Raw genomic sequence first — 27,314 nt, forward strand, 5'->3', positions numbered from 1 at the left:
AATAGTTCTACTTTGCGAGTGCATTGAGACAATGAGAAGTAAAAGCAAAATATACAAATTTAAATGAAGCAAAGGCTAAAGGAAGCGAATGAACCACCAAGGATACATAAAATTAAAATTAACTAAAATTTGACTGACTTACCATATCTTAATCAGCGCTCCTCTCCCATGTGACCATGTAAGGATTTCCCGCAAAATCTGATTTCACTTCACGCAATCGACAGCGACAACAAATTTTCATTGCTGTAAAGAAAGAAAAATAGCAAATTAAATTTCGCCTCGACTTAGTGCTCGATTAAAACGATTACTATCCTTTTTAAACCTCTAGCCACCCTATAAATATTATCACCAGAAAGAGGATTTAAATATGCGAGAATATCTGAGTGAGCCATATTGATAAAATTTTTCAAATAGAAATAAACGGAATTAAAGAAAGTTATTGGAATTCGATCCTTACCGACTAAGAATTTTTAAAAATTTCGTGCCTAATAGTGAACCAAGCGCTACTAGTAGTCACCCACGCTACCATGTATTTCGTTACAGTGTTTAGGGGCAAAATGCCACAGTAGGGTAGATTTTTCAGACCCGAAACCGCAATTCATTATACTTATTCGGTTGATGGAAGTGGGGACATTGTATTAGTTACGAGGAAAGTCCGAAGATTATTAAGTTACGAGGAAAAATAATCTTCATAACTCAGACATTCTCATTTTAAAATGAAAAACACTCGAAGGTAACGCCCACATTTCACGAGTAGATGACGTCATTACAGCTCCGGTAAATTTAACCGTTCAGGTGGAACCAATCATACAGGAAAAGAATTTCTAACTTCTTGTGGTCTAATTTCTAATTTTAATTTCCAACTCCCTCAGAATTATGGCCCAACCTTAGGTTCAAAGAAGCGTTTCATATTATGTATCAATGTACTCATTTCCTAGACCAATCCGTGGAATATGTGGCTTCAAGGTGGAATATACCAATGAAGATTGACAAAAGATATGATGTTACAGATTCTGATTCACATCACTACATATTTATGGAATATACGAATACTTTAACAATTTTTGACGCAACCAATATAATACACCGGTGAGAACTTGAAAAGACAACGTCGGTACCAACTGATTGTGACGGTGAAGAGCAATGCACAGTCCCTAGAATCACCGATTCAAAAGCTTACATTGAAACCCCGGTCAAAAATTTCTGGAGCACGTCTTACGACCTTGGTTCACGCTTGCCGAGAAATAGTGAATTTAAAATTGGAGAGGCGAGAGAAATTCACCACACACAAAAATGGATATTTCATACGTTGCAAGTATTTTACAAGTTCCAAAACTTGACCAAACGAGAACAGTTCATGTAAACGAACGTTGGAAACTTCCCTCCGAAAAATATATTCACGATCATCACATCGATAACGATCACATTACGTAGCCTCAAACATCGAATAAAATATGAGAATTACTTGATAAGCTTGAAGACTATACGGGGTCACTGGTTCTCAGCACTTCGTTGAACACTATCTTCCGCAAAATTAATATTCTTTACGGGTTCCATAGTCACTCGCTACCACAATTATTTTCACATGCTTTCCTAAAGTCGAAATCACACACCATCAACACCGGAGAAGAATGTAGAATATGCAAGCTGTTAAATTTTTGGGAACACTACCGTACTCACCTCTTAACTCAATGCAAGTTGCCGCCAGACTGATGGGAGATTTTCAGGAGACGCATCGTGGGCCTCTTCCAGTGTCACGTGACAACTGACCGCCACAATAAATAGTTCCGATAAATTTTTAAAAAACAGTACAAGCTAGCGACACCATAAAATAAGTAGCTTACAAAATATTTAAATGTATTCATTTTAATATTTGATGTTGCTTATTAATTTAATAATTGCGTTTAGGTGCGGTTAGAAAATTGATTTGTTACGCGGAAGAACGAATTATAATTTTAAGTCTTCGCGGAATAAGTTTAGCGGAAAACAGTATCCTTGCGCGATGGTCACGATGCAATTTTTCCAACCGTTTTCGCGCATAGACCTTCTAGAAAAATCATCCCATTGTGGGAGGGGGAAAATTTGCTTCAAAGGTCATTCAAAGACGTCATCCACAAGATTATCATCATTTCACGCAAGTATTGCATTATTCCATTGCCTCTCGTAACAGTCTGCTCCGCGACGTAAAATTGGGCAGTAGTCATGGCTATTGGACGTCGCGCCTGCCTTAATTCGACGGCCTCAGTAACTGCCCTACCCTGCCTCCAATCAAGTATTACCCCCCTCTAGTCTAATCGTCACGAACCTTGGTGTCGTTTCAAGAAACTTATTTCTTGGCTAGACAGCTGACGAACAAACCAACCCTCTTCGTCAAGATCACCTTGTTTATCAGCAGTTACGGAGTTGGTGTAAGAAGACAGTGCTAAGGAGACTACGAAAGAAACATAAAAACTCTTGGGATGGCCATTTACGTGAGTACGAAAATGTTTTACTAGCGGTAGAACAATTCATAGGATAAACTTACTTTGAAAAAGTCATGCGGGCTATTTTATGATAATTTTCGTAATTTTTACACTGGTTGTATCAGTAGGGTAGGAAGAATCGAAAATGAGTAATAGGCATTTGTAAAATCTCGCTATTTGAGATGTGATTTTTTCTTTAAAAAAGCACTGCAATTAAAGGACACAAAAATCGGTCGCTAACTGATCTCCATGACAGTGATGAAAGCATCAAAATTATTATTATTTAAATGAGATAATTTGCTGCACTTTTAAGTGGGTGGTTGAGTTGTGCGTTAAGATTCAATCGGATTGCTGTTTTTGTGTTGTTCATCACTTTTCATATATTTACGGTTTCTGTAGTTCCACATAGTACATAAAGAACTTAATGGTAAATATCAACTCATCCGCATTTGCGAGCGTATATTTTCGTAATGTTTTTTCAATGAAATAATGGTAATAGCTTGAGGTCATTGGCGTGGTAGCGGTGGGAAAGTCAGGGCGGTCTCAATTCCTCTTCCTATCGAAATTCTAGAGTTAATGATCGCATATGCGAAATCCCTCAAAATGAACCTCTCCTACCCGGACATTTTCTATGCCTGGCAGGAACAGTCGTTGTACACCGTTGTATAGGGGGTTCATTAACTTCCATTCCGACTTGGTGGTGTGCAATACTTGACAGTGATATTACGTATGAAGCCTGATATACGTTGACGAGTGACTTTGTGGTTTTCATAAATTATTTTTAAACATTGTTCATTAATCTGTGCAAAGAAAATTTTCATTGGTAAGCCACCTAAAAGCAATTGCAATATTTTCCATTTTCCCAGAAATTACGTGGGTGGTTCTATTCCCACTACGTCACGACTGCGGCCTTGATTTGAATAACGGTAAAGGTAATAAAGTAACACTCTCATATATGGTTAACACCAGTGTTAGCCATGCCTCTTAAAGTGTTTATTCAAGTGTCGAATTACTCTATTTTCCGTGCCTATTCACAAAAAAATCCAAAAAATCATTCAAAATTCTCTGTCCATCTTGATGATAATTTTCTGCCATTTGCGTGAATATTTTCGAGACCGCAAATATTTCAAAAAGTTGGGCTAAACGATGAAATTTATAGTGCTTGAGAAGTATTTTTTTCTGCTGCTGCTTTCCCGTTGAGCTGCAGCGATGGCTTTTTCACTCCGGGTTTCCGTCCGGGTTAGGCTCCCAAATTTCTGCCGACGTTTCGATGGACGCGTCTCACTAACAGGAAGTCGGAAGTCCGAGAAAAATTCATGGCATATTAATTGCCATCTCCGTAAATACTGAGGGGCGAAAATGTTTCTCTAGGGCAGGGGTTCCCAAACTGGGGGGGCGTGGGGAAATTCCAGGGGGGGGGGGGGGGGCGTGACACCCAAATGAAATAAATAAAAAAATTACAAAAATAATTTCCTCAGATCTTTGAAATAAAGTCTTTCTAAGTTTTCATAATTGTTTTTGTATAGTTTCAATAAAGTTGTAAACTTTATCAAAGAAGGTTACAGGTAATTATATTCGTTTTTCATGTAATACATGTTTTAATTTTCATGTAATACATGTTTTAATTTTCATCATACGTACAATTATTGAATCTTTCCATTCTGCGTTACCGCATTCAACAGTGAACAAAAAATCTACCGACTCACCTTATCAAGTCGGCACATACTTGTACGAGTACAAGTAGGAGTTGGTATGTACGGCACCGTGGAAATAGGGTATTGCAAAATGGAAAGCTGATATGTGTAGGGGGGGGGGGGGGTGGTACAAAAAAGTTTGGGAACCCCTGCTCTAGGGCATAAAATTAACTGCAGGGGAATGGTGTGGCCAATTTTCTTCAATAAAAAACCTTCGGTTTGCATAAATGTAACTTATTTCCTATTAACTTTCATCTGTTGAGGCGTTAGACCTATTTACCACTCACAATCAGTCTCCAGTTATTTTCCACGCGTTGATATGACCGGTTAGGCCCAACTTCGCATTACTTGTTTTAGGGGCGAGTCAGGGCCTGTAAACTACATGGATCTGAACCTCTCTGCTCGTGTAAAGTGCCCATATACCAATACGTACCATTCTACCTCCTAACCTTTAAGCTCCCACCTCTTGTCCTTGCTTAGGCCTACACAAACCAACCAGGACAAGGAATGAACTTCCTTGCCTAAGATAGGATCTTATCTTCGAATAACTCCTATATTTTAAGCTTTGGTTTTCCTTTTGTCTCTAGACAGGTTTGTTTTCCTTGTCTAACTTTTGCAAAGCAGTTACGGTCTTCTACAACTCCTTACACACCTCTTAGAACTCATTTTCAGTGACGTTGCCATGCCACAGCTCCGTTGCTTATCAGTTGCCAGCCCTAGTTAACCGCGTCGATTTATAATGCGAAAATAACGTGCTCATACAAAACTATCACGTAGTGGCCCAACATCAGCGCTGATATTTAGTGTTAGTTTTTGAGAGGACGCATACCTCGAGCTCAATCGGTCTTTTTTGTGACGGATTACTTGCTTAAAACTCATGTACCAACTTCGAATTTTCAGGGTGCATAAAATCGGCCGTAGGCAACATTTTTTCTGCATCTCCAACTTGATCACTTTACTTTTTAACCGTTTTCTTTAATGATTTTTTTTACTTTTGAGACTCAGGAAAATGCTGAGCAGATGCCATGATATTGTGCTATGTGTATGGTCAATTGTTTTAAGTGCTGTCCACAGCTCCCTGTATTCATATGCTCACTGTTGATTAAACGTTCGTAAGAACATGACGTGGCGCAGCCGGTAGTGCTCGATAGTACGTAGTCTGACGACGTGTTCAAAGTTAAGGGAATAAGAAAGTTTCGAGGATGCAGCAAGCGAGGCCTCCTAATCAGTTTGTCTTAACGGGCAATGTCAGTGATAATTTCCGGAAGTTTAAGCAGAACTTGGAGATGCATATGTTAGCTTCTGGACTGAAAACGAAACCGAAGGAAGTTAAGACTGCCATTTTACTGAATGTAATTGGTTAGGACGGAGTTGAGCTCTTTAATACGTTTAATCTGGAAGAAGAAGATAAGTGAGATTACGATAAAGTACTACATGAATTCGAAAAATACGCGAATCCTGGAAAGAACATGGTAGTTGAACGATTTCTGTTTAACACGCGCAAACAGCAGGAAGGTAAGCCCTTTGTCTTCTTTGTCACTGACTTGAAAAAGTTAGTCAAAACCTGTGAATACGGCAATCATACTGATTGTGTTCTGAGAGATCGAATTATTCTCGGAATACATAATTTGGCTGTTCAGGAGAGACTTCTGCGGATACCGGAATTATCTGTGGATAAGAGCATCGAGATCTGCAAGGCAGCTGAGATGGGAAAACATCAGGCTGAGACCCTGCAAGGAACCAAACCCGTGGATGCAGTCAGCAGGAAAGAGGCGAGAGCTAAAGCATTGAAGGATTCAGTGAGGCATACTGATAAGTACTTACCTAAGATAGTACTAAATGATGTCTATTTGTGTAAAAAAATCAATTATAAGCATAAAAAGGAGAATGTCGAGCATTTGGTAAAGTTTTCAATAACTGTGGAAAGCAAAATCATTTTGCAATTGCATGTAAAGTTAGAAAATCGTATAATAATACTAAAGTAAAATCAGCTGACTTATCTTCCCAAGACGTAAGTGTTGAACACGATCTTAATGATTTTGGAATTGAAAGTGTTGTGAGCAGTTTAAGTGTACAGATGATTCGAATGTCTGGTCTGAGATAATATGTTAATGGTGTAAACGTCAAATTTAAACTAGATACCGGTGCTCAAATGAATTTTCTGCATTACAGAATACTGACACATTGTAAAAGTGATAATTTGATGAAGGTGGAATTGAAACCCATGTCATTAATATTAGAATCATTTGATGGTCATGAAGTGAAGGCACTTCTGGATTTCTGGATTCCGGATTTGAGGTCTTCAACTGTAATATGCTGGGAAGGTTCATCAAGAATTGCTCTTTTTACTGAACAGGATGAAAATGAACAGTTAAATCTATCTTTATATATAAATGAATTAATGAACCAGAACTTAACAACATCACTAACTCATGAAAAATAGGTGGTAAATTTGGCATTTTTTCACTTAAAAGTAATGAGAAAATGACTGAATGAGAAATACCTTTTTTGTCATAACTTATCTTTTCCATCCACTTACAGAATTACCTAATAGATCGGTAATATTGGGTCTGAATAAAGACCCCTTAGGAAATGGGTTCTCCAACATGAACAGATTTTTTTTTAGAAGTTTTCAATGAAGATGGAGCAGCCTTAACTCTTGCAACTGAATGTCAGGCGAGGGAAGAGCATTGGGGGTTTCACTCTCCAACAATTTTTTTTCCTTTACGGCAACTGCCGTTGATACATCTGTCGAGGAGACCACTAGCCCAGGGCAATCCATCCTCAAATACTTCATTTTTCCAAATACATTTGGAGTCCAGCTAATACAGACACATGCAACCCAAACATCTGCTTAATGAAAACAGCTCTAATACAAAATATTTTCAAAGAAAATTGACTTTTTTATTTACAGTATAGTTATTTTCTTTAATATTTAGGTGCTAAGCACAGTATAATAATTCTTTCATGTACACATTTTAAAGTATAGTACACAATATAAACTACAAAATCCATACAATATTCAACATTTTATTTAAAGTCAATAACAGTACAGTGTTGAAAGTCATTAATTTAGAACAAGGGAAATAAAAAAATTAAATGAGTGAAATTTAACTCTATATAGAATTCTGATACTTGGGCCTACTTGCTATCAGGCATAAACTCAGTCATTGCCGTTTGTCAAAGTATCGGTAGACTCTAGGCCTATGTGTAGTTTTGGCACCTTAGTTATATTCCATATCTAATGTCTACAAAAATACTTCGAATTTAACTTTCAGCAAAATTCCAATGAAAAATATGTGTAGCTGGTTTAATGATGTGTACGATTTTCTAGTGTAGGAATTGCTAAGCTCCCCAGGAGAAAATTGCTAGCATCATACCTGTTGGGAGTGTAAGATGCAGTAAATAGACAAAACAAAAAAGTAAGCTTTTCTAACTTTTGACGAGTATTTATGTAATTGTTATTTTCTCTTTCTTGTTCCATCTCTCCCTCCCAATGCTGGCCTGAGGAGCTTATGGATTCCCACATAACTTACTCACTCGTGTGGCCATGTGAACCCATGATGGTTTTTGGCCTCGCAAACGAACCGCATTCACTCTTCTGTCATTTCTATTTCCAGTCCACATCTCCTTACATCCGTTGCACTTGGTCTCACAAACGCAGTCTTGGTCAGTTACTTGTCTTATCAATTGGTCTACAGTTAACAGGCTGTTTTATCATGTTATCTGTTAGTTGACAATTTAAAGATGGGAAAGTATAGCGACTGAAAAGAAATGGCCAGAAACAGGAAATAATGGAGACAGCGTTGGTACAAGGGCAGGCAACACTCCGGATGATGATGATATCCATCTTAAAAAATTGCTTTTTATTGTTGCAATTACACCTGGCTCACTGCATATAAATCTCTCTCGGTTATCTATTTATTTCTGACTCTTAAAACTACCCTTCCTTGGACTACCCCTCCTATACCCTTCAGCAAGGATAGACGGACTGTATTTTAGAACATTGGCGGGTAGGCCCTATCATTCCTGGAATGTAGGGTAAAGGTAGAGGAAGGGTTGTTCCAGTCTCAATGAAAGATAAAGGAAGGGTAGGACTAATATGAAAACTAAAAATTCATAAACTAATATGAAAATTTAAAAAAAATCGCTAAGCAGCTAAATTAAACGAATGGGGATTAGTTGTTACAGTGATTTCTAAAATTAGAAGATAGAAAAAATTACCCTTCATGTGGACTTGTATCCGGGACCCACCCACTGTGAGATAATGAAGTAGCGCCTTAACACCCACGGCTACTAAGGTAGCTTTGCCTATATATTTTCTGAAAATAACATAGTCATGTAAAATCCCGAACATCACACTCGCGATGTCTCCTTGACAGCCACATAGAAACATTGAGTCCTTTTCACTCAATTATAGCAACTACTTTTGCATAGGGGACTTTTAAGATTTCTTGTGCAGCCCGTCTAGCTTTGTTGTAGCAACTACTTTTGCTTAGGGGACTTTAAAAGATTTGTTGTGCAGCCCGCCTAGTTTTGCTATCAAATGCTGCTTCTTTTCTTTTACAGAAAAGAGGTTCCAAGGAAGGATGGACGAAAGATAGTCCTACACTTGCCTTACCGTTAATTGGGTGTAGAGGAAGGGCAGTCGGATGGCAGGGGAAGGAGTCCCAAGGAAGGGTACACCCTTCCCTTACACTCAATAGATGTTGGATGAAAGATAGACGAATGATAAGCGAAGTAGTTTTCCAGGAAGGGTAGAAGAAGTATAGGCCTACCCTTCCCTTAATGCAGGGTAGATGGATGGAAAGCAAAGGAGTTTTCAGGAATGGTAGAGGAAGGTTTGTCCTTCCCTTATCCTCCACGGAGTGTAGAACGTGGATTGAACAAGGGTAACTACCCACCAAGATGGCTACCACCCTTCATTTACCTTTCTTTTACCCACAATGAGGAAGTTTATTTTTATCAGGGTGAAAAACCAATATGGAAAGTTTAAATTAATTTCTTAAATATAATTAATTAATATTCTTTAATAAACTTTACAAAAATTCTTAAATAAAATAAAATTAACTCTCTCGTTATTGTTATTCCAAATAGTTGATTGAAATTATCTTTTTGGAACTTGCTCATGGTAAAGAAAAGTAATGGTAAATTTGTTATCAATAAATAAAACAATAATATATATATATACTGTTTTTTAGTCCTTGAAAAACGAATTCCCACATCTATCCGTTCGGCAAAATATCTCTCTTAATTTGTCGTTTCTGTCGGACCCGGAAATGTAGTGGCGTTCTAATATCATGTTCTCCGTGTCACTGTTAAATCCATTCTCAATTGCTCAAACAATATAAGCTTGGATCGTAGTCTTCGGTCTCTGGCGGCTCCTAACGTAATGCGCTAAACATTTATGTAAAGCTTCCTGCACACCCGTGGCAGTTTTTGACTAATCTCACAGCTTTCCATTGTGTTTTATTGAGTTCAGCAATTAAGTCTTTCTACACCGCATCCCATATCCTCGTTCCATATTTAAGATATGGTCGGACGAGTGCGAAATACACATTACGCTTGACGAATGCTAACTTCTTCAGGGCTCTCAACAAATATTTTGCGTGTGTTCCCAGCAATTGGTTCGAAGCCATCGTAACTCCTAAATACTTCACTTCATCTGTAGCCTTTATGTTTACCTCAAAAATTACCCGAAATGAAATATTCCATTTGGTTTTACAGATGGCTCTATTCCAATTTTTAAGGCTGCAAAAATTACTCGGTGATCACATATACCGTCTATAACATCAATTTGTTTTATCAACTCAAGATGGCTTACTGATTAATGGTGGAATTTTTATTTCCTCTTGCGAGCTTGTCAACTACTTGTGCAAAATTTGCTAGTGCGTTTACTAAGATGTCGGTGATTTATATATTCCTTGATTTAGGTTTTAGAGTGTAAGAATCCAAATTTATAGATGGGAGATCGAAAAAGTAAATGCAGATATTTGATTTTCTAATTGGAAAATAATATTATTTCGTGGATTAATTGTGCACCATAAACTTTCTATTTCAACATAAGTCAATACATGGGAGCCGCTGAGTGATTAAATTGTAAGAAAAACTCCACCGCCTATCCCATCGTGTCGATCGCAATTGTAGATCTTTAAATACTGGAGGGAAAACTTCGCTGTCGCTTATATCCTTCATAAGTCAACTCTCTGTTCCTATGACCATGTATGCGTCCTGAAATACACACCCGATTTTAGCACTCTTGTTTATAACGCTACGACAATTAATTGCGACAAAGTTAATGTCATATTTTTTACATTACCGTTCGGTCGATTCTTTTCCTTGCTGTGTATAAGATGAGTGTATCACTCTGAAAGTGCTAATTAATTTAGATATAATAGCTTTCCCTGGATTAGACGTTTCGGAATTATCGTTATTTCCCTGCAGTACTGCTCCTAAATTTACTTAATGTGATGTGAGGATACTCGCATGTGTGAATTACCTCGGAGTCTACATTTAGAAAACTTTACTCCTTAAAAAAATTCAGCATTGAATTTTTCTTAGTCACCACCATTATTATGTTGATAAAATAAATCGCATTTTTTTGCATATACATATTGTGTTTAAAAAATGAAAAAAATTGATTACTTCGGACTTGATCCCTCGCAAAATTCTCATGAAGCTACAGTGCACAGTATAGACCCAATCGGCTACGGACCCACGCATTGGTAAGAGGTAAACGGTGAGTCCAAATATGAATCCAAAGATAGGAAAAACCTTGCCACGGAGACCGAAAGAGAGCACTCCGACGGCCCAACGTCTGCGGGGCCGTGAATTGCCTCAATGCATTCCATCCGCTAATCTTAATTTCGATTGGGCAGTTGCTCCTAGAGTTTGACTCCAGGTTCGGTTGCTCAGTCGCGTCCATGTCCGTCCTCGTCGGCTCGCCGTGAAGACAAAGAATGCAAGTTGCTTCATGTGCCAACTTTCCAAGTTTTCACCGACCCGGCCGCATCAGCGGGTCTCGTGAGTGTCTACATATTATTGTAAACGATAGAATATTCGGGTAATACGAAAAAGGACTTGATGAAGCAGTTTATCTGACTGAAACATTTTCCATATTATTGGTGCATTGATATTTCGTTAAAAACGAATAATGATATCTGCGGAAAGCAAAAAGAGAATTGTCTCCATTAAAAATTTTATAACGACAGCAGTGTTTAATGAAGTTAATATTTATATTAATAAAATAACTGTTATTATAACGGATTCTGTACCTGATGATGTCGCCTCTGCGACGAAACCGGTCGTATTAATTAAATCGTGTGGAAAAGTACAATAACGTTTTATTATTAAGAATGGATTTTCACAAAGTAAAGCCAGAAACAATCAAGTTTAAGTTAATATGCGTTAAAATAGATTTTTAAAATTGTTACTGTTATACTATGTAACTGAAAAAAATTATTGCAGAGAGGTCCGAATCATCGACTTCGGATTATTAGCGTAGTAAGTCTTCTCCGTAACCACTAGTCCATCTTACTCGTTAACTCCGAAGGGGATTCATTACGAGCTTTGTCAGGAAAGGGAATGAACCAGTCTTTTGTGTCACTAAATCAAACTGAATTTTAACACTCAGTGGCATTATTTTCTGTGATATTGCGACGGATATTTCATGTGAATGCTTTGTTCGCTATCTCGAAAAGCTTCAGCGTTAATTGAAGATATATATTTCTGAGAGATCATAGATCATCATAATTGAAGAGTATAATAGACAATATACTTCTACGGATCGGCCAACTTACGAGAGGAAGTAAAGTGACGTTCTGGACGTAGATTTATTATCTAGCATGAGCTGCACAATTTATGTGGCATTAAACATTGCACATATACCGCATACATTTCTAATTAACGATGTTGTTATGAAAATATTGCGAGAAGTGGGAATGTTGTTCAAATTTCCATCCCACTGGTGTTATAGAAAATACCGAAACTCGATTTCAAAACTGCGGCTCCATTTGTTGCAATACTTTTGAATCCGACTGTACGTCAAAAATAGTAACTTTCCAGGAGAGCAAAAATTCGATTTATATTTTTATTTGTATGTAACATTAATTGAAATAAAAAACCAAAAATATATGAAGCTGAAAAAGAAGCATACATTTGCAAACAAAGGGTTGTTATTTTGCTTGAATGTTATCGTTTATTAACAGTATTAGCAGTATCAACTCAGACCAGCCAAATTTTGAGATACGCGTTGTTAGAACTTAGCCATCGATATGCGACATTATCACTTGACACTGTTGCCCACCATGGCGCCGAGTAAGCGTTTAAATATTGAGGTGGGAAAGGTTAATGACAAATATCTATCGGAAGGATATCGCAGTCATAAAAGTAGCTAAATAGCTATTGACATTATCGGCAAAGATGGGCTCCCGTTCTTTATGGTTGTCCACAGCCTTGTGAATAAAGGGAGAGGAAATGGAGCCAATTTTCAGATAATAGGTTTGTTCACCAAAACGTTTTCTCTTTCTTTTAGTTTGATTGGTGCAGAGACCTACCTACTTCCATTACCCTCTGACACGTGGCTCTCATAGGTAAGGAAATAATCATTGCGTCGTCTTCACTCAAAGGTTTTGCAAGCGAGAGGCAACCGTCAACTATTATATTGAGGAACTTCGACACTCCATCAGTTAACATCCTCCACGCTTGCGTCTTGTAGTAATATCTTACTTCGGAGACTAGGAGCTCAATAGACAAGAACTGGCACGAACCGTGAACGCTGAAGTTGGGACCTAGACTGAGATTGACGACCTAGGTTCACGCTTGACGCAATCTATGATCTATGATCTCTCAGAAAGTTCGTCGTGGCTTTCAGAGCGATTCGATTGGAGTTTCTGAATTAACCCATATGCAGTGCATTGGCGGTTGATAGACCTGTAGGCCTAGCGTGCTGTCGCCCCCTCACCGAATCAGGTGATCGGGGAATATAGACGCAATTACAAATGTAAGCAAAAGGAGGAATAGATTCTATAGTTCGATACTGTCTTAAAATAATCATGGTCTTAATAGAGGGTAATCGGTCTGGGGTATTATTTACCAATGTTTCTCGTTATCGTGGGCACCGAGGAGGGGGTGTCAGAAGGTTCAATATCCTCCCCAATTTTTGGATGTAGTCTTTATAGAACCCCCTCCAGCTTTACCCCCAATAACTATCATCCCCACAAATATTGAACCTCCTCCGAATGACCCCTCCCTCCCAATGTAACCTAGGTAATAAATTTTTATGGCTAAGGTCTTGTATCCTTATATTTTTTAAGAGTTTCCGAGAACCCCGTGGCTGATGCTCAAACACCACCTGGCATGCGTAGTTAGATATAAATTGAGTTAATTCAATGTTAAAATTTGGGTCTAATTTATTTCCCATAGCTGCATTGCTAGATGGAATGACATGATCGAAGTAAGACGGGTTATACTCTATCGGCCGTATTCATAGTTTCCTTAGTAAGCTACTAACGCCTAAGTAGCGTTCTAAGTAGTAGCATACTAGCAAAATGGTATTCATAGATCGTTAGTAAGGGCTACTAAGCCCTTACTTATGCTACTATCTTAGTAGCCGGTTCTTAGTCGCCCTCCGGCCTTGTTTAAGGGAGCTACTAAATATGGCGGACCGTTGTGGATGATCGAACTCCGGTTTTATTTGTATACTGTTATAGAGTTTTTACGCATTTGAGCCATAATGGAATACGAGAATCCATTCTTCAAGTAAGGCAGGCAACGTATGTAGTGTAATTGTTGACAGGAATTGAAAGTTTTTTGTAGCTGCGAGGAAGCTACGACTTGCAGTGAACTTGTGCCTCTAGTGTAAGTGAACACAATTTGTACATTCAATGCACCCCTAAGTGAACTGATTGCATATAGACGATGAAGTAAAGAGTGAAGTAATTTGTGAGTGTATGAGCTTCGACAAAATAATTTATTTCTTCCATACTGGTTTAGGTAATCATTTCGATCAAAGGTATCTACTAGCTTTTGCGAAGGGGGTATGTTTCATATTTGAAGCAGTTGTTCTTTAGGGATACAGCAAACGTTTATAAATTTTCATTCGTCTGTACGCTTATAAGTTGTGTTTGATTTTATTACTTATTCTAGTCACTTCATCGTGATCTTTCGCCAGTGTTTACATTTCGCGTATTTCGTTGCGCTGTTGTTTTTGTTTTGGTTCGGTACGAGTGATAGCGGAGAGTGAGATTGGAAGTTTGTTGATGTTACAATTTCTGGTTTAAAAATTTGTTTCAGCCTATTTATTTCATTGTCTATGTAATGATAATGTGAAATTAAATCAACTTATTCTAAATCATTAGTGATGAGTGGGAAGTGAGATGTGAAGAATTCTTTCGAACGTCAACGAGTGCAAATTCTTTTGGTGTGTGCAGAGTGATTGGAAAACTGATTATCATGCTTGACTAGAGTTACGTTATTGTGTTTTAAATTAAGTGTGAGTCAAGCTTTTCATTGAACCAGTTGATTCGGAACGTACGGATTATAAGTGTCATACAGACGTAGCTCGTGAAATGTGATGTGAAATGTTGTGTGCGTTGTAGTGCTATTTGTGATATGATCAGCAATAAATAAGTAAAACAAGTTACCTTAATTATACTTTGTTTTTTTACATTTTACCACCTCTAGTAAACTATATGCCGTATATTTCCGCACGCTGTCAATATTTGAAATATTAAAATGTAGCGAAGCAGATTGTTGTTTCCTTGACTGACATTTTAGGAGTTGCAAACATATGTTACCTACTAATTGTTCGCACGTAGGTGTTTGTAACGTAATAAATGTGTATCATTCACACATTTATCTTAACGTTATTTTCTTAACGATTCATTTCTACATTGCAAAAGTTTTCGTTTCTACTCCGACATTGAGGTGTATATCTGCTTTCCGAATACAAATGTGTATAATACTGACGTTGCTAGTTATGTTTTTCCATACTAATCGCGCATACACTAATGGAAACAAATATCGGAAGTGCAAAATATATGCAATATATATGATCAATGAATACACGGCCGTTTGTACAACAATAACTGCATCTCATACATACAAATGCTTCGGTATTACTCATAAATCTACCCTTTCCCAATGGTATTGCATATTTTTTGTGCACAGCAATCAAAAAATATGTCTGCGGTGCGATATCACATCGAATTTTCCATTATGAAGTAAAAATTTCAATTCATTTTGCTGAATCAATTTCTTTTGCTTGATAGTTTTACGAATTTTCCGCGCCGAGGAGGAGTCAGATGCAGTGTTGTCAAGCGTAGCCTAGCGGGTTGAACCCAAATCGCTACCGAGTATCGGCTGCCGAGCTGGCTAGTAGCATACTAAGTTAGTAGCTCTTAGTAGCTCCCTTAATAGAATCCATGAATACCATATCTTAGGAGGCGACTAAAAGGTCTTAGTAGCCGACTAAGTTAGTCATAGCGTGTTTTAGCGGAAATCTATGAATACGGCCGTATATCTCCTAAGAATACCCTCTTCAGAGGTCGAACTTCGCTCCAATCATTCGTGTTCCCTGCTTAACTTTACGTCTTCTCATTCAGTTTCCTTCACAGAAACTCCACTGACTGCCTTTTACGGAAATAAAAATTTGCGAACTTCTAGAAATATGGCCCTTAAAATAGCGGAAATTCTTTTGAAGGCGTATGTTTGGAGCATAGATTTATAATTAAGTTAAAATGGACAATCGGAAAGGTGGAAGAGGAAAATTTGATGACTTTTTAGGCTTGGTGATGGAGGATAGTGCTTGAGGTCAGTTGGATAGATCATGTAACAAATGAGGAAATGTTCAGAAGAGTTGGAGAAAGGAGAAGCTTATGATTGGGCTAAGAAATAGAAGAGTAAATATAATATGTCATACTCTCATATACTATAGCCTGTTTGCAAGAGTCATTGAAGTGACGATACAAGGGAAGGAACACAAAAGGAGGACCACCACTTTGCATACATCAAACAGATCATGAGAATACTGTTAGGTATAAATGAATTTTTTCAGGATCAAATTTTCCCTGTGGAAAGGTGCCAACCTATATCAGAGTCTCGAATCCGAATTTTTCTTTCGAAATTGAATATTGTTAATCCGAACCGTAAAGTTTAAAATTTTGCGAAAATTTAGGCATCATTTCGAGACAAATAACTATGGAGAATATATATCTATAACTAAGTTCGTTTTAACTATAACCAAGTAAGATAATAGCATTCAAGGCAAAGGCTAAAGACTATCTCAAGAATTTTTGGTTTGGATGGGTGAGAATGATAGTTATTGCCTAGGATACGGATTGATCAACAACTTTCGAGTGGATGCAACCCAAGAGCGTGCCACCCACAATGTCTGGCTGCGAGTGGCATCACGTTGTATACACTGGAAATTTGTCGATCATTCACACCCATCATAAAACCATAAAATTATTTAGATAAACCTTTAACTTCGTCAAAATAATCTTAAATGCAAAATTCCTAATTGGATATCGTAAAAACGAGCTTAGTTGCAGTTCTCCATTGGTGTTTGTCTCGAAATTTAGCTTATATTTTTGCAAAATGTTAAAATTTAGGGCTCGGGCGGCAGTGGTTAACAATATCCAGTTTTGGATGAGAACTAAAAAAAAAGAAAGAAATTAAAAAAAGATCCAATTCAGCTTGAGAGTATAAAAAAATGTGCACTGCCCGGGAATCGAACCCGGGTCGCAAGAATGGGAATCTTGCATGATACCACTACACCAGCAGTGCTACATGGTAGATGGTTGAAATGAGTAAGGGTACATTTTGATAATGGATCCGTCACTCGTATTAATAAATGATCATAGCCGCTGGTTACAGAATAGTGCTTAAATTTCTATGCTACGTAGGTTTAAATTAAATTCGGAAAAATACAATAGATAGTGAACATAAAATGATTGTGACAATCTCGGTGTTGGCTGTCACGTCTTTTGGTGAACTTCGGCACAAATGTCATGGTCGTGGGATTGTACCTGGCGCAGTATTTACCCAGAAAGAAACCACCGCGAAGCCGCGGCACGCCGTCAGGCCATCAGCGCTGCGGCTTATGTAAAAAAATGGGTTAAAATAACTGATATATTAACAAATAACAGCATGATTAACAATGTATGGTTGCACTGCTAAAAGATACATAAATAAGTACAAGAATTTTTTTGCGTAGTAACGTAACAAAAGGGGGGGGGTTTACACTTGGAGAGTAAGCTTCCAGCGGTGGTGAGGGCCTGAAAAAATTAGCTTTGTATCTAGTTTTAATTGGATAACTAAGGGGGAAGAGGATAGCTCCCCTTAGCCCCTGATAGTCATAATGCATCTATCCATTGTAAACATGCAGAGTCGGACGACAGTTTGGTTGATACTTTTCCTAGGTTTCGGAATTCCATCATCAGGGCTCCATAGAAAGAATCATATGAGGGTACAACATCCACATGTCACAAATATTTAACTGAAATTTTGACTTATTATAATTGACTTAATTTTAAGAGGATAAATAACCTCATGATTTTTTATCTGGGTACATCATTATTGCTAATTCATATTTGAATGAATACTCCAACACCTCTAGTGACACTTATTATAAGTGTTACTATCAACACTTGAAACGGTTGTTATAGTAACACATTAAGTCTTACTATGATTTTTGGAGGAATACTTATAGCAAGCTCCAACACTCATCTTAAGTTGTAGAATTGAGTTTAAATTACTATCTTATATAAATACAATATTGATGTGCTCGAGGACTCATCAGCTGACATTCAATTTCTCCGATGTCACAAAAGCAATGGAACGTCGTATTCATATTGTACATGTTTACTTTTAGAGGCCTCATTTGGTGATTCCCGGAGAAACCATGCGAATGTTTTTAAGTCCTATTTTTGTATTTATTCCACTTTCTGTAAGTACTATTCTCACAGGCCTATCTATTGCAGACGATCAGTGTCTTAAAAAGCTCCCATCAACTCTTCCCGCAATATCTCCGTCACCGCGTTATAAAACCTCAGGTATTGAACCATTTGAAAGTTAGCATGCGATACCTTCGGGTAGACCGACGCCGGGTTTCTCCCAGCCTTTCTTTATATAACATTCCATCATGGTGAAAATGACTTTAGCTGACGGTCGATGAATTGCATTTGTTTTGCGAATGGGAGATTATAGGGGGATCTGGGTGGGTTCCTCGCTTTCCCCTTCCTAAGATGAGTTCATTGGCATGCGGGCATTCATATCGACCGGACGTCCGAAGGCAGTGTCCATCCGCGGAGGTAGGTGATGTCCCGCCGGTGGGAAGTTCGCAGAGAACTCGATCTTGCCTCGTCTGCGGCCTCAGGGCGACGGAGGGTACCGGTTCTGGATTAAAGAGTCTGTTGTGACAATGTCACACCGGTAGCCGAATGAAAAGGCTCTCTATTTTCAATGCGTGCACGTCTCGTTTCGAAATCCCTTCACGTAGCGACTGTGCCACTTTCTCTATTCCACGCCGTATACTGATATGAAGACTCTGTCGGGTAATAACCAAGATGCGAAGTACGTAAATATAATTTTATTCAAAACTTCAAATTATACTATCCTAATTCTGTCCCCTGAACAGCAGATAAAAATAAGGGGCTTTTTGAAATATATTCTTAGATTGCTCGAGCGATTGAGAACTCAATAGCGAAACGGAGAACGTCATAATAAAACCCCACTACACTTCCCACTCCATTCCCGTCCCTCGTTTCCCTAACATTCTACCCTCTAACGCCGTTTTCAACATCCACTCCCCGCTTAGTGCTCCCTACATCCATACCTTCTGCCTCCTCCGTATCTCATCTGAAAGCTGCCTCCCCTCACCCACGAAGTGCTGGACATGGTGGGTGAAGATAGGCAGCTTTTAGATGAGATACGAAGGAGACAGAAGGTATGGATGTAGGGAGCACTAAGCGGGGAGTGGATGTTGAAAACGGTGTTAGAGGGTAGAATGTTAGGTAAACGAGGGAGGGGAAGGAAAATAATAGGATTTTTAGATAGATTAAAAGGGAGTAGGCCTTACAGTGAATTGAAGAAGGAAGTGCTGGAAGGAAAGGGAGGCTCCCAGATTACTTCTTTAGCACTCCTTGTAAACCTACCTTAATCGGTAGAATACTATAATAATAAACATTTCCAGGTCCGACGGAAACGATAAATTGGGAGAGATATTTTGCCGAGCGGATAGGTGTAGGATTTCGTTTATCCCCTAAACAGTATATGACTATTATAAATGATAGGTGGAACTTCATTAAACCATTTCCTTTTTACTTGTTAACGACTGCTGTCCTAGCACCCCCACCACACGCCAATTGAGGCAGATTGAGGGGTAATATGTAGATTTAGATATCATTTAGGAGCTTCGTCGTTCGAATTTTTAAGTGGGCACTTGCGGCGAAGCTTTTGAATGTGTGTTGAAAATTTATGTACACTGCAAGACAAAAATCTGCTGAAAAAAGGCTATAATAAGTTTTTTCGTAACATAAAAAAGGTGTAAAACGGAACTGAGGCACCTCACCTCAAACAGTTTTCTGAGCTAACATTTTTTGCGATTGTGGGAGTCAAAATTCGACAGTTTAATGAGAATTGCTCTGTCTTCGAAATCAGCTTACCGAAATATTGTTAGTAAACGCATACATTGTTTGGCTTCGATGTAACCTAACTTTGTGTTTACCTAAACATCGAAAGATGTCAAAGCTCTGAATGGAACAAGTTATTTCGTAAGCTGTCACGCGCACGGGTGCAGGAGTTGGGTGATTAAAACAGTGATACATATATCTACAAAGTTTCATACACCAAGGATGAAATTCGACACGACGAAATATTTGTCCTCAGCCGATATTCGAACTCGGATCTCTCAATCGCTGGCCAGGCACGCTACCAGTTACACCAACAAACGTTTCACCCATGCGAGTGACTGCGTACTAAGTTCAGTGCTTTAAAATACGTCCGTCTCGGAATAGCGGCGATATAGGGTATTTCTCTCCGGCACTGGCTTACTGAGCACGATCTCCGTTTTCTATATCAAAGAGTGAACTTGAGACGTGCAATTTGTGCGACGAACTTAGGGCTCAAAATGAGACTGTGATTTTAATTGTAGGCAAGATGGTCATGTCGTGGACGAAGAATTGTAAATGTGGTTTGGTTATATTTATATGATAACAATAACTTGAATATATTTATTACCTTGCTGGGTAAAATCCAGCCTGAGATCTACCTTAAAATAAACTGGATTGATGGGTTAATGATAGCATGCATGAATGGCAACAGAGAGGACCGGGTTCGATTCTCGGCTATGGTAAATATCTTTCTATGGCGGATTTCGTAATTGGTGTATATCGAAAGGTGGCGCTCATTGTATTTTTAAAATGTATTTCCGGAAAGTAAACAAAGTATTTTCATTGAATTACACAGCCATAGCTACACCACCTGAATTTACTAACCTCTTGTTTTGAAATCCCTACCTATAGTTAAGGTGCCGCGTTAGTCCGTTTTTCCCGTACATAAAATTGACAGGAAGCCCATGCCGTTTATCTTCCCATAGAAATACGCAGGCGATATTCTCCAAGGTTGAAGATACTGAAAAGGAGATCATTAAGGAGCCTTTATGCTCTCGCAATTTCTCAATCGTTTGGTTTGCCGAGGATGCCCATTCTAGTCGTCGCTTAATTCTCCATTGCTGTCCGATAGTTGCTCTAAGTTCGTTGTTTGGCTTGTTTTACGGACATAATAATTGCCGTTCGCATTGGTGAATGTAAATTCAAAAGACTTGTACTCGTGCTAATTGCAATTCGCAGAAGCGAATTATGTTACATTGAAAAAAAACAAAATACCACCATATTGGTTTTAGAAAATGATTATTAAAATTGGAAAAATAATTTCTATGCATTATTGATTTAATTTTTGGACGAGCGTGATGCGCCCGCTCCCAGCGGGCTTCCCCCGCTCTTTTCAATGCAGGTCCACAGAGGGATAGGCGCGTTTCTAATTTTAAAATGTGGAAAAAAAGGCAGGGTCTTAGGTACAAATTTAATTGGAATGTTCATGTTCAAATTGAGGTCAGAGGACCTCTTTAAACACAACATTGGAAGTAATTACTCTATCCTCTGTTAATACTTGTTTAGCGTTTTCCTTAATATTTACAAAAATATTTTGAAAAGATCTTACCCTATAGAATGCTACATAAAGTTGGCCATGAGAGAATACAGGGTCAGGCAGGAATAAGCCAGCTCTTTGCAAACTCTGACCCTGAGGCTTGTTAATAGTCATCGCATAGGAAACCTTAATGGGAAATTGTCTGCGAGTCAAATTAAAAGGCATGGTGGGATCCGACGGCGTTAACTGTATTCTTGGGATGAGGGCAATCTTGCCGGAATCGATTATTATTTTTTTATCGATTATTTTTTTTATTTTTTAAAACCAAGTTTAGGAAACAATAGCAATATTTAGGAAGTAAGATATGCCGTCGCATGTTCTCTGATAAATTCTATGCATTTTGGTACCTAAATTGTAGAGTTTGGTTGCGTATAAGTTGAGAAAAAGGCATCTATACAGTAGAAATAATATATAGGATTGTTTCAAATTTGTGCCAAAGGAATTAGTTTTTAAGTTTACTTTTTCGCACAAACATCACACATACATTACATTATGCTTTTGTGAACTGGTTGGTTGGGGTGAGTGTTGGACTCACCGATACAGCCTTGAGACGCGCCTTCGGGGCGGTCTCTATCGTGATGGATTCGAATTCCTTAGATTCAAGGAAAATATTCGGTGTTTATACTATTGGTAATGCTTTATTTTAGCTGAGATGTGCGTTAATTTTATTGTCTGTTGTAGACAACTAACTTACGACTCCAGATGAGTCTCCTATTTTAATTGTAGGCAGGATGGTCCTGCCATGGACGACATATTTTAAATTTGGTTAAATAATATTAATTCCATAACATAAACTAAGAATATTTTTAATAAATGTATCTTGAGGACCAATTTTTCTTATGTCTAAAAATTTCCGAGTATGAAAACCGTAGTTAACGAACTCTTAAATTCAGGGTCACTAGTTGAACTATGCGTTATTCTAAACTACTTTTCTTTGAACTACCTCTCAGTTATTCCCAAGGTAAGCTTACGGTTACATTATATTCTGGTTAAAGCTAACCAGGAATTATGAAGCTAGCCCTCGATATCAAAAACGTCCTTCTGGGCGAAAAAGTAGCTCGGCTCCAGCTTATCGAAGATTCCTAATCACAATGTCGTTCTCAAAGGATGTGCTCATTTGAATTCATGTTCCTAAATGGTTTATCCGCCGGATATCCTCCACTGTTTCGATAAAATTGTTAGGTAACGATAAAAACGTGGAATTCAGTTCTCCTCCAAGTATAAGTCAGTTATCATTTTAGATTTTTTTTTATTTTTCATTTATTGCCTGAGTCAAGTTGTATGTTTAAGAAAATTTGTTTTTTTTTCTGTTAAAATATTCTTATGTATAATGAAATATCCTTACATTATTTGAACGATCCATATGAAAAGTCTGTTTGTGCCCAACGTAAAAACAAGCCTTTTGCCTTAAAAAAGAACCTGACTTCCAAATATATTTTAAAAATCTATGAATCCAAATGTTTATTTTAGAATACATTATTGTTATTATGTATTATTATTACTCTATGATAAGTCGGAACATTCATTTCCAGAATCTCGTAAAGTCATCGAAGACGCGTTCCGTTGACGGCTTGACTGTTCTGACGCCTGCGTTTGGGTGAATAAGTCTGTCTTTTTTTGTCATTGCCTCATGGAGTTTCGGTTTTTCGTGTATTTCGGATGGGATACGGTGAGCAGAAGGGCAGGCAGAGAATAGAAGGAATCTTTTACCAATTCCCTTGCGAAGATGACCGCGACGCTCCTGAGTGGTTTAGTTTTACATTCCAGGATAAATTATTATCATTACAATATTCTACCTATTAAGGCAGGTTTCCATAGAGTATATAAAAAGTATGCTGGAAGTTGCCCTCCCATCTTGAACTTCCCTCTTAGATTCACAGTAAAGCATACTCCCTTTCATTCTATCTAAAAATCCTTTTCTTTTCCTTCTGCTACCTAGTTTATCCAGCGGCCGATCTATGGGGAGGGGTGAGGGTTATAGCCTGGGTTATATGTGTATCCAATTTACACTAGATAGAATGGTAATTTTTCCGACCCCCACTACTGCTGTAATTTTTAACCCCCACTTAACCCCCCTTGTCCCTATCCTGGATCCGGCGAGGCGTTTATCTGACATTCTAACCTCTAGCACCGTTTTCAACATCCCCTCACTGCTAAGTACTCTCTCCGTCCATACCTTCATTCTTCTCCGTATCTCATCTAAAAGCTGCCTCCCCTCACCCACCATATCCAGCACTTTCTGGTTCTTCCTTCCCTCCGTCCATTTCATCTTCTTAATTTTTCTCCACGCTCACGTCTCGAACGCCTCTCCAGTCTTCTCTCCTCCTCCTCAGCCTTCTAAGTGCTTACGTTCCGCAACGTTAAGTGCTACACTCCATACCTGACTATGTATTAGCCTTTTTATTTGACTCTTGCGCATCAATCCTGCCATAAGCTCCTTGCCTTTCATGAACGTCTCTTTTGCCTACGTAATTCTATTCCTGATGTCCTGATTCGTCTTCATCTAATGTGCTGCACAAATAGTTTAACCACTTTACCGGCTCAAGTTTGTGACCGCGCGGTCATATCTTGAGTCTCACATCTCGCAAGCTCGCAATGCTTTACAAAACGGAATAACTTTGGTTTTCTTGTGATTAATCCCCTTGTCATATTCCCGACAACGCTTGGCTAACGCATCCCAGTCGCTAATAGCCTAAATGCGAGTTTTTTACTCTCCATTTTTTATAAATGAGTTGTAGACAAATATTGCTTCTTTAACATGAATGGAGTATTCAAAAGAGACATACAATTGCGATAATTTTTCTATCGCAAAGCAAATTACCTCAATCCTATCCACGACGGATGCATATGGGTTGTGTGACAGCATTGATGGTTCCTCAATGCTCGTTTGCTAAGAGGTAGAGTAAAGCTTGTGTCGAATATTATTAATTATATTTCAACCCACCTTGGATGCAATGGGTAGACGTTTTATTTGCATTTTTGCGAGTTATAATGCTGATTATTGCAGCCCTGCAGTTGATGGTTTGAGGCGTTACTGAGTGGAACAAGGTTTCGACGCTCCGCGTCATTCTCAAGCTTGAGAATGACGCGGAGCGTCGAAACCATCGTCGTGTAATTATAAATATATTCTGTGGAAAAACAACGTTTAAATTTTTTATTCGCAGCCCTGCACTTATTGCTGCTATTTTTCCTTGCAACAAATTTATAAAGGATATCTTGTGTGATCAATTGAGATGTATTTGAAAAATATTCTGGTTACTATGGGTGGGGTAATGAGTAGATATTAGCTGATAATAAAAACAAAGAAAACCAAGGTAATATCATTAAGCAGAATAGAATAAGTCAAGACTAACATAAAAATAAGGAAACAAAAACTGGAAGAGGGATGAATTAAGTTATTTGGTAAGCTAGTAATGGGAGAAGCATGAAAGAAATTATCAGTATAATAGCCCGAGTAAAGAGAGAATTCCACCAGAGGAAATATCTACTAACAGCAGGAAATTTAATCACAGAAGTAAGGAAACAGTTTATCAGAACCTACATTTGGGGTATGCTTCCCTACGGAAGTGAGGCATGGACAATGATGGCAGCCGAGAAATCATAGAGGAGATATTTTCGAAAAGTGGTGCTACAGAAGAATGATGAATATCAAATGGATCGACCGAGTAAGTAATGAGGAAGTCCTGAGAAGATTAGGAGAGAAGAGAAGCTTCATGAAAACTTTTATAAAAAGACAGAACATCCTTATAGGACACATCTTGAGACATGATGGCCTGATGAAGACAATCGTCGAGGGACAAGTGGATGGCAAGAACGGAAAAGGAAGACCTCGAACAAAATATATGAAACAGGTAAAGAATGTGTGAAAGAGAAGAAATACATAGGTGCGGAAAGATTAGCCGATAGAATGATTGAGTGGAGAGTTGCGTCAAACCAATCTTAGGATTGTTGAGCACAGTGGCGCAGCGAGGGGGGGGGGGGGTTTGGGGGATAAAACCCCCCTCAGAGCTCACAGAAATTTTTAAGTTAAATCTATTTTATTTAATTGGATTAATATTACTAATGGAATATTGTTAGGATTAATAAAATATCCCTCAGAAGGCCGTAAAAATCACCATTTTGAACCATTTATTTTTTTATTTTCCGGCGGAAGGCCTCCGCACCTCCCGCTTACCCTGGCGGGTATGCAATACCCCAAGCACCCCAGGATAAGTTGAGCCTGTATGGTGTATGACACGGTGTTGTAGAAGTTATTATTATTACTGAAATAATATATTGCAATATTCCACTTAATTTATTTTGAGGTCCTCTTCCGGGACCCTAGAAAAATGCCCTTTCCGGCACACCCTTTCTGGAACAGTAAATATTATCTGAATACCATTTTTAACTCTGCGTTTATAGGTGTCATCTATTTCTCGGTATAATTTCTGCTCAAAAGTAACATGCATGATTGGCAAATGAGTCGCCGGAATAATAGGCGGTCAAACATTTCATTTTATTTTTTAGAAAATATCCACATACAGTAATAACGCGGATTTACAGTGGCCCAATAACAAGTAATTTGTGTTTTTGGTCTGTTTTGTACTTAAAAGTGTCCTCCATGAAGCACTTCATCAGGGATAAGGCAATCCTCGATAAGTCTTCACACCCGCAGGGCTATGAACCCACCTGTACCCACGGGGACGAAAGCCAACACTCCATCCGAAGCACCACCCAATCCCAAACGGTTGAATTAAATCGAAGCACATAATTTTATTTTCAGAATTGGGAAGTTATAAAAAACGTTCATTAACTTTTAAGCCAAAAGTGGTAATTTTTTCTGTAGTAGTAAATTATGTAAAAAAAACTTATGATATTTGACTTTTATTTCTTCTCCAAAGATTGTAAAAGGAATCATCCATTCTCGGGTAACCCACCCCAAAGAAAGCACAGTTTGCTTTGCGCAGAAGAAATAAAAAACCGTTCGTTATATATCGACTCCATCGAGTCTGATTGATCACAACAGTGACTTATTTACATTGATAAGGGTCGCAAGTCCTTTTCACACGGAGGCGTCGCCATAGTGATCCTCGGGAATCAAATTATGTTTTAATTTTCTAGTTATATTAAGACAGGCGCTGGCGGTCTCCTACGGAATAGGTCGCAGTGCATTGTTGAATGGTGATTAAGATAAACGGGATTGGTGCTGGTGATTATATTATGATATTTTATGTTTATTTCATTAATTTAATCAACCCGAAAACACTCGTACGTGTTAACATCGGGGAGGCTAAAACAAATAAAAATGTGCTACCACAAATATCCTTGCCCTGGTTAGGGGGAAGCTACCCAGGCCGAACTCGAACCCCGCAACCTTCGGTTTGGACAAGGATTTCTACCCTGCCACCACAGATGGCGGCAAATATATGTAGTTTATTATGGCCGAATATTTACACACGTTTTTCCTTCTAACCCGGGTTTATGGCGAAGAAAGCCGCGACACTTTTTTTTACACTTTGTCTGTAATTTCGGAAAATAACTACGTCATTTGATTCCTGAACATCACTTTGGCGATCACTACAGCAATTGTCACTGTGGCAATTATGTAGTTAAAAGAAAAATCTATAGAAATGAGTGCAACCCATAGATTGAATACATTCTTTGTCCATCAATTCTTACATGTAGCTTCTTATCATCCCTTGAATATTTTTTAACGTTGAAATTTTCTTTTTGTATTGAGTTAGGTAGAATTTTCTCTCATTTAATAGTTGGAGAATGAAGCTGGCAATTCAATTGAATACTGCGAGTTTTTGCCCTTATTACCGTGGTGGCTGTTTCATTTCTTGCACCGACCCACAGGCTATCGCAATGGCTCTGTACATTCCTCATTTCTTCCGCTCCGAGGCAAGCTGCAATAGCTGTTACTGTTAATCACCTAGGTAGTTAGAGAAAATTATTATTTCTCTTTCCT

The 27,314-nt window shown here is 38.3% G+C and overlaps 1 protein-coding gene and 1 non-coding gene across 2 annotated transcripts in view; one reads left to right on the top strand and one right to left on the bottom strand.

Annotated features, from left to right (window-relative positions):
• Window positions 1-27,314, top strand: part of LOC124155494 — a 316,456-nt gene that overhangs the window by 159,809 nt on the left and 129,333 nt on the right. The window lies entirely within an intron of this gene.
• Trnag-ccc lies at window positions 16,872-16,942 on the bottom strand. The gene has a single exon. It is a non-coding gene; the product is annotated as a tRNA-Gly (tRNA).

This window comes from Ischnura elegans, chromosome 3 (assembly GCF_921293095.1).
Source record: "Ischnura elegans chromosome 3, ioIscEleg1.1, whole genome shotgun sequence".
Taxonomy (NCBI): domain Eukaryota; kingdom Metazoa; phylum Arthropoda; class Insecta; order Odonata; family Coenagrionidae; genus Ischnura; species Ischnura elegans.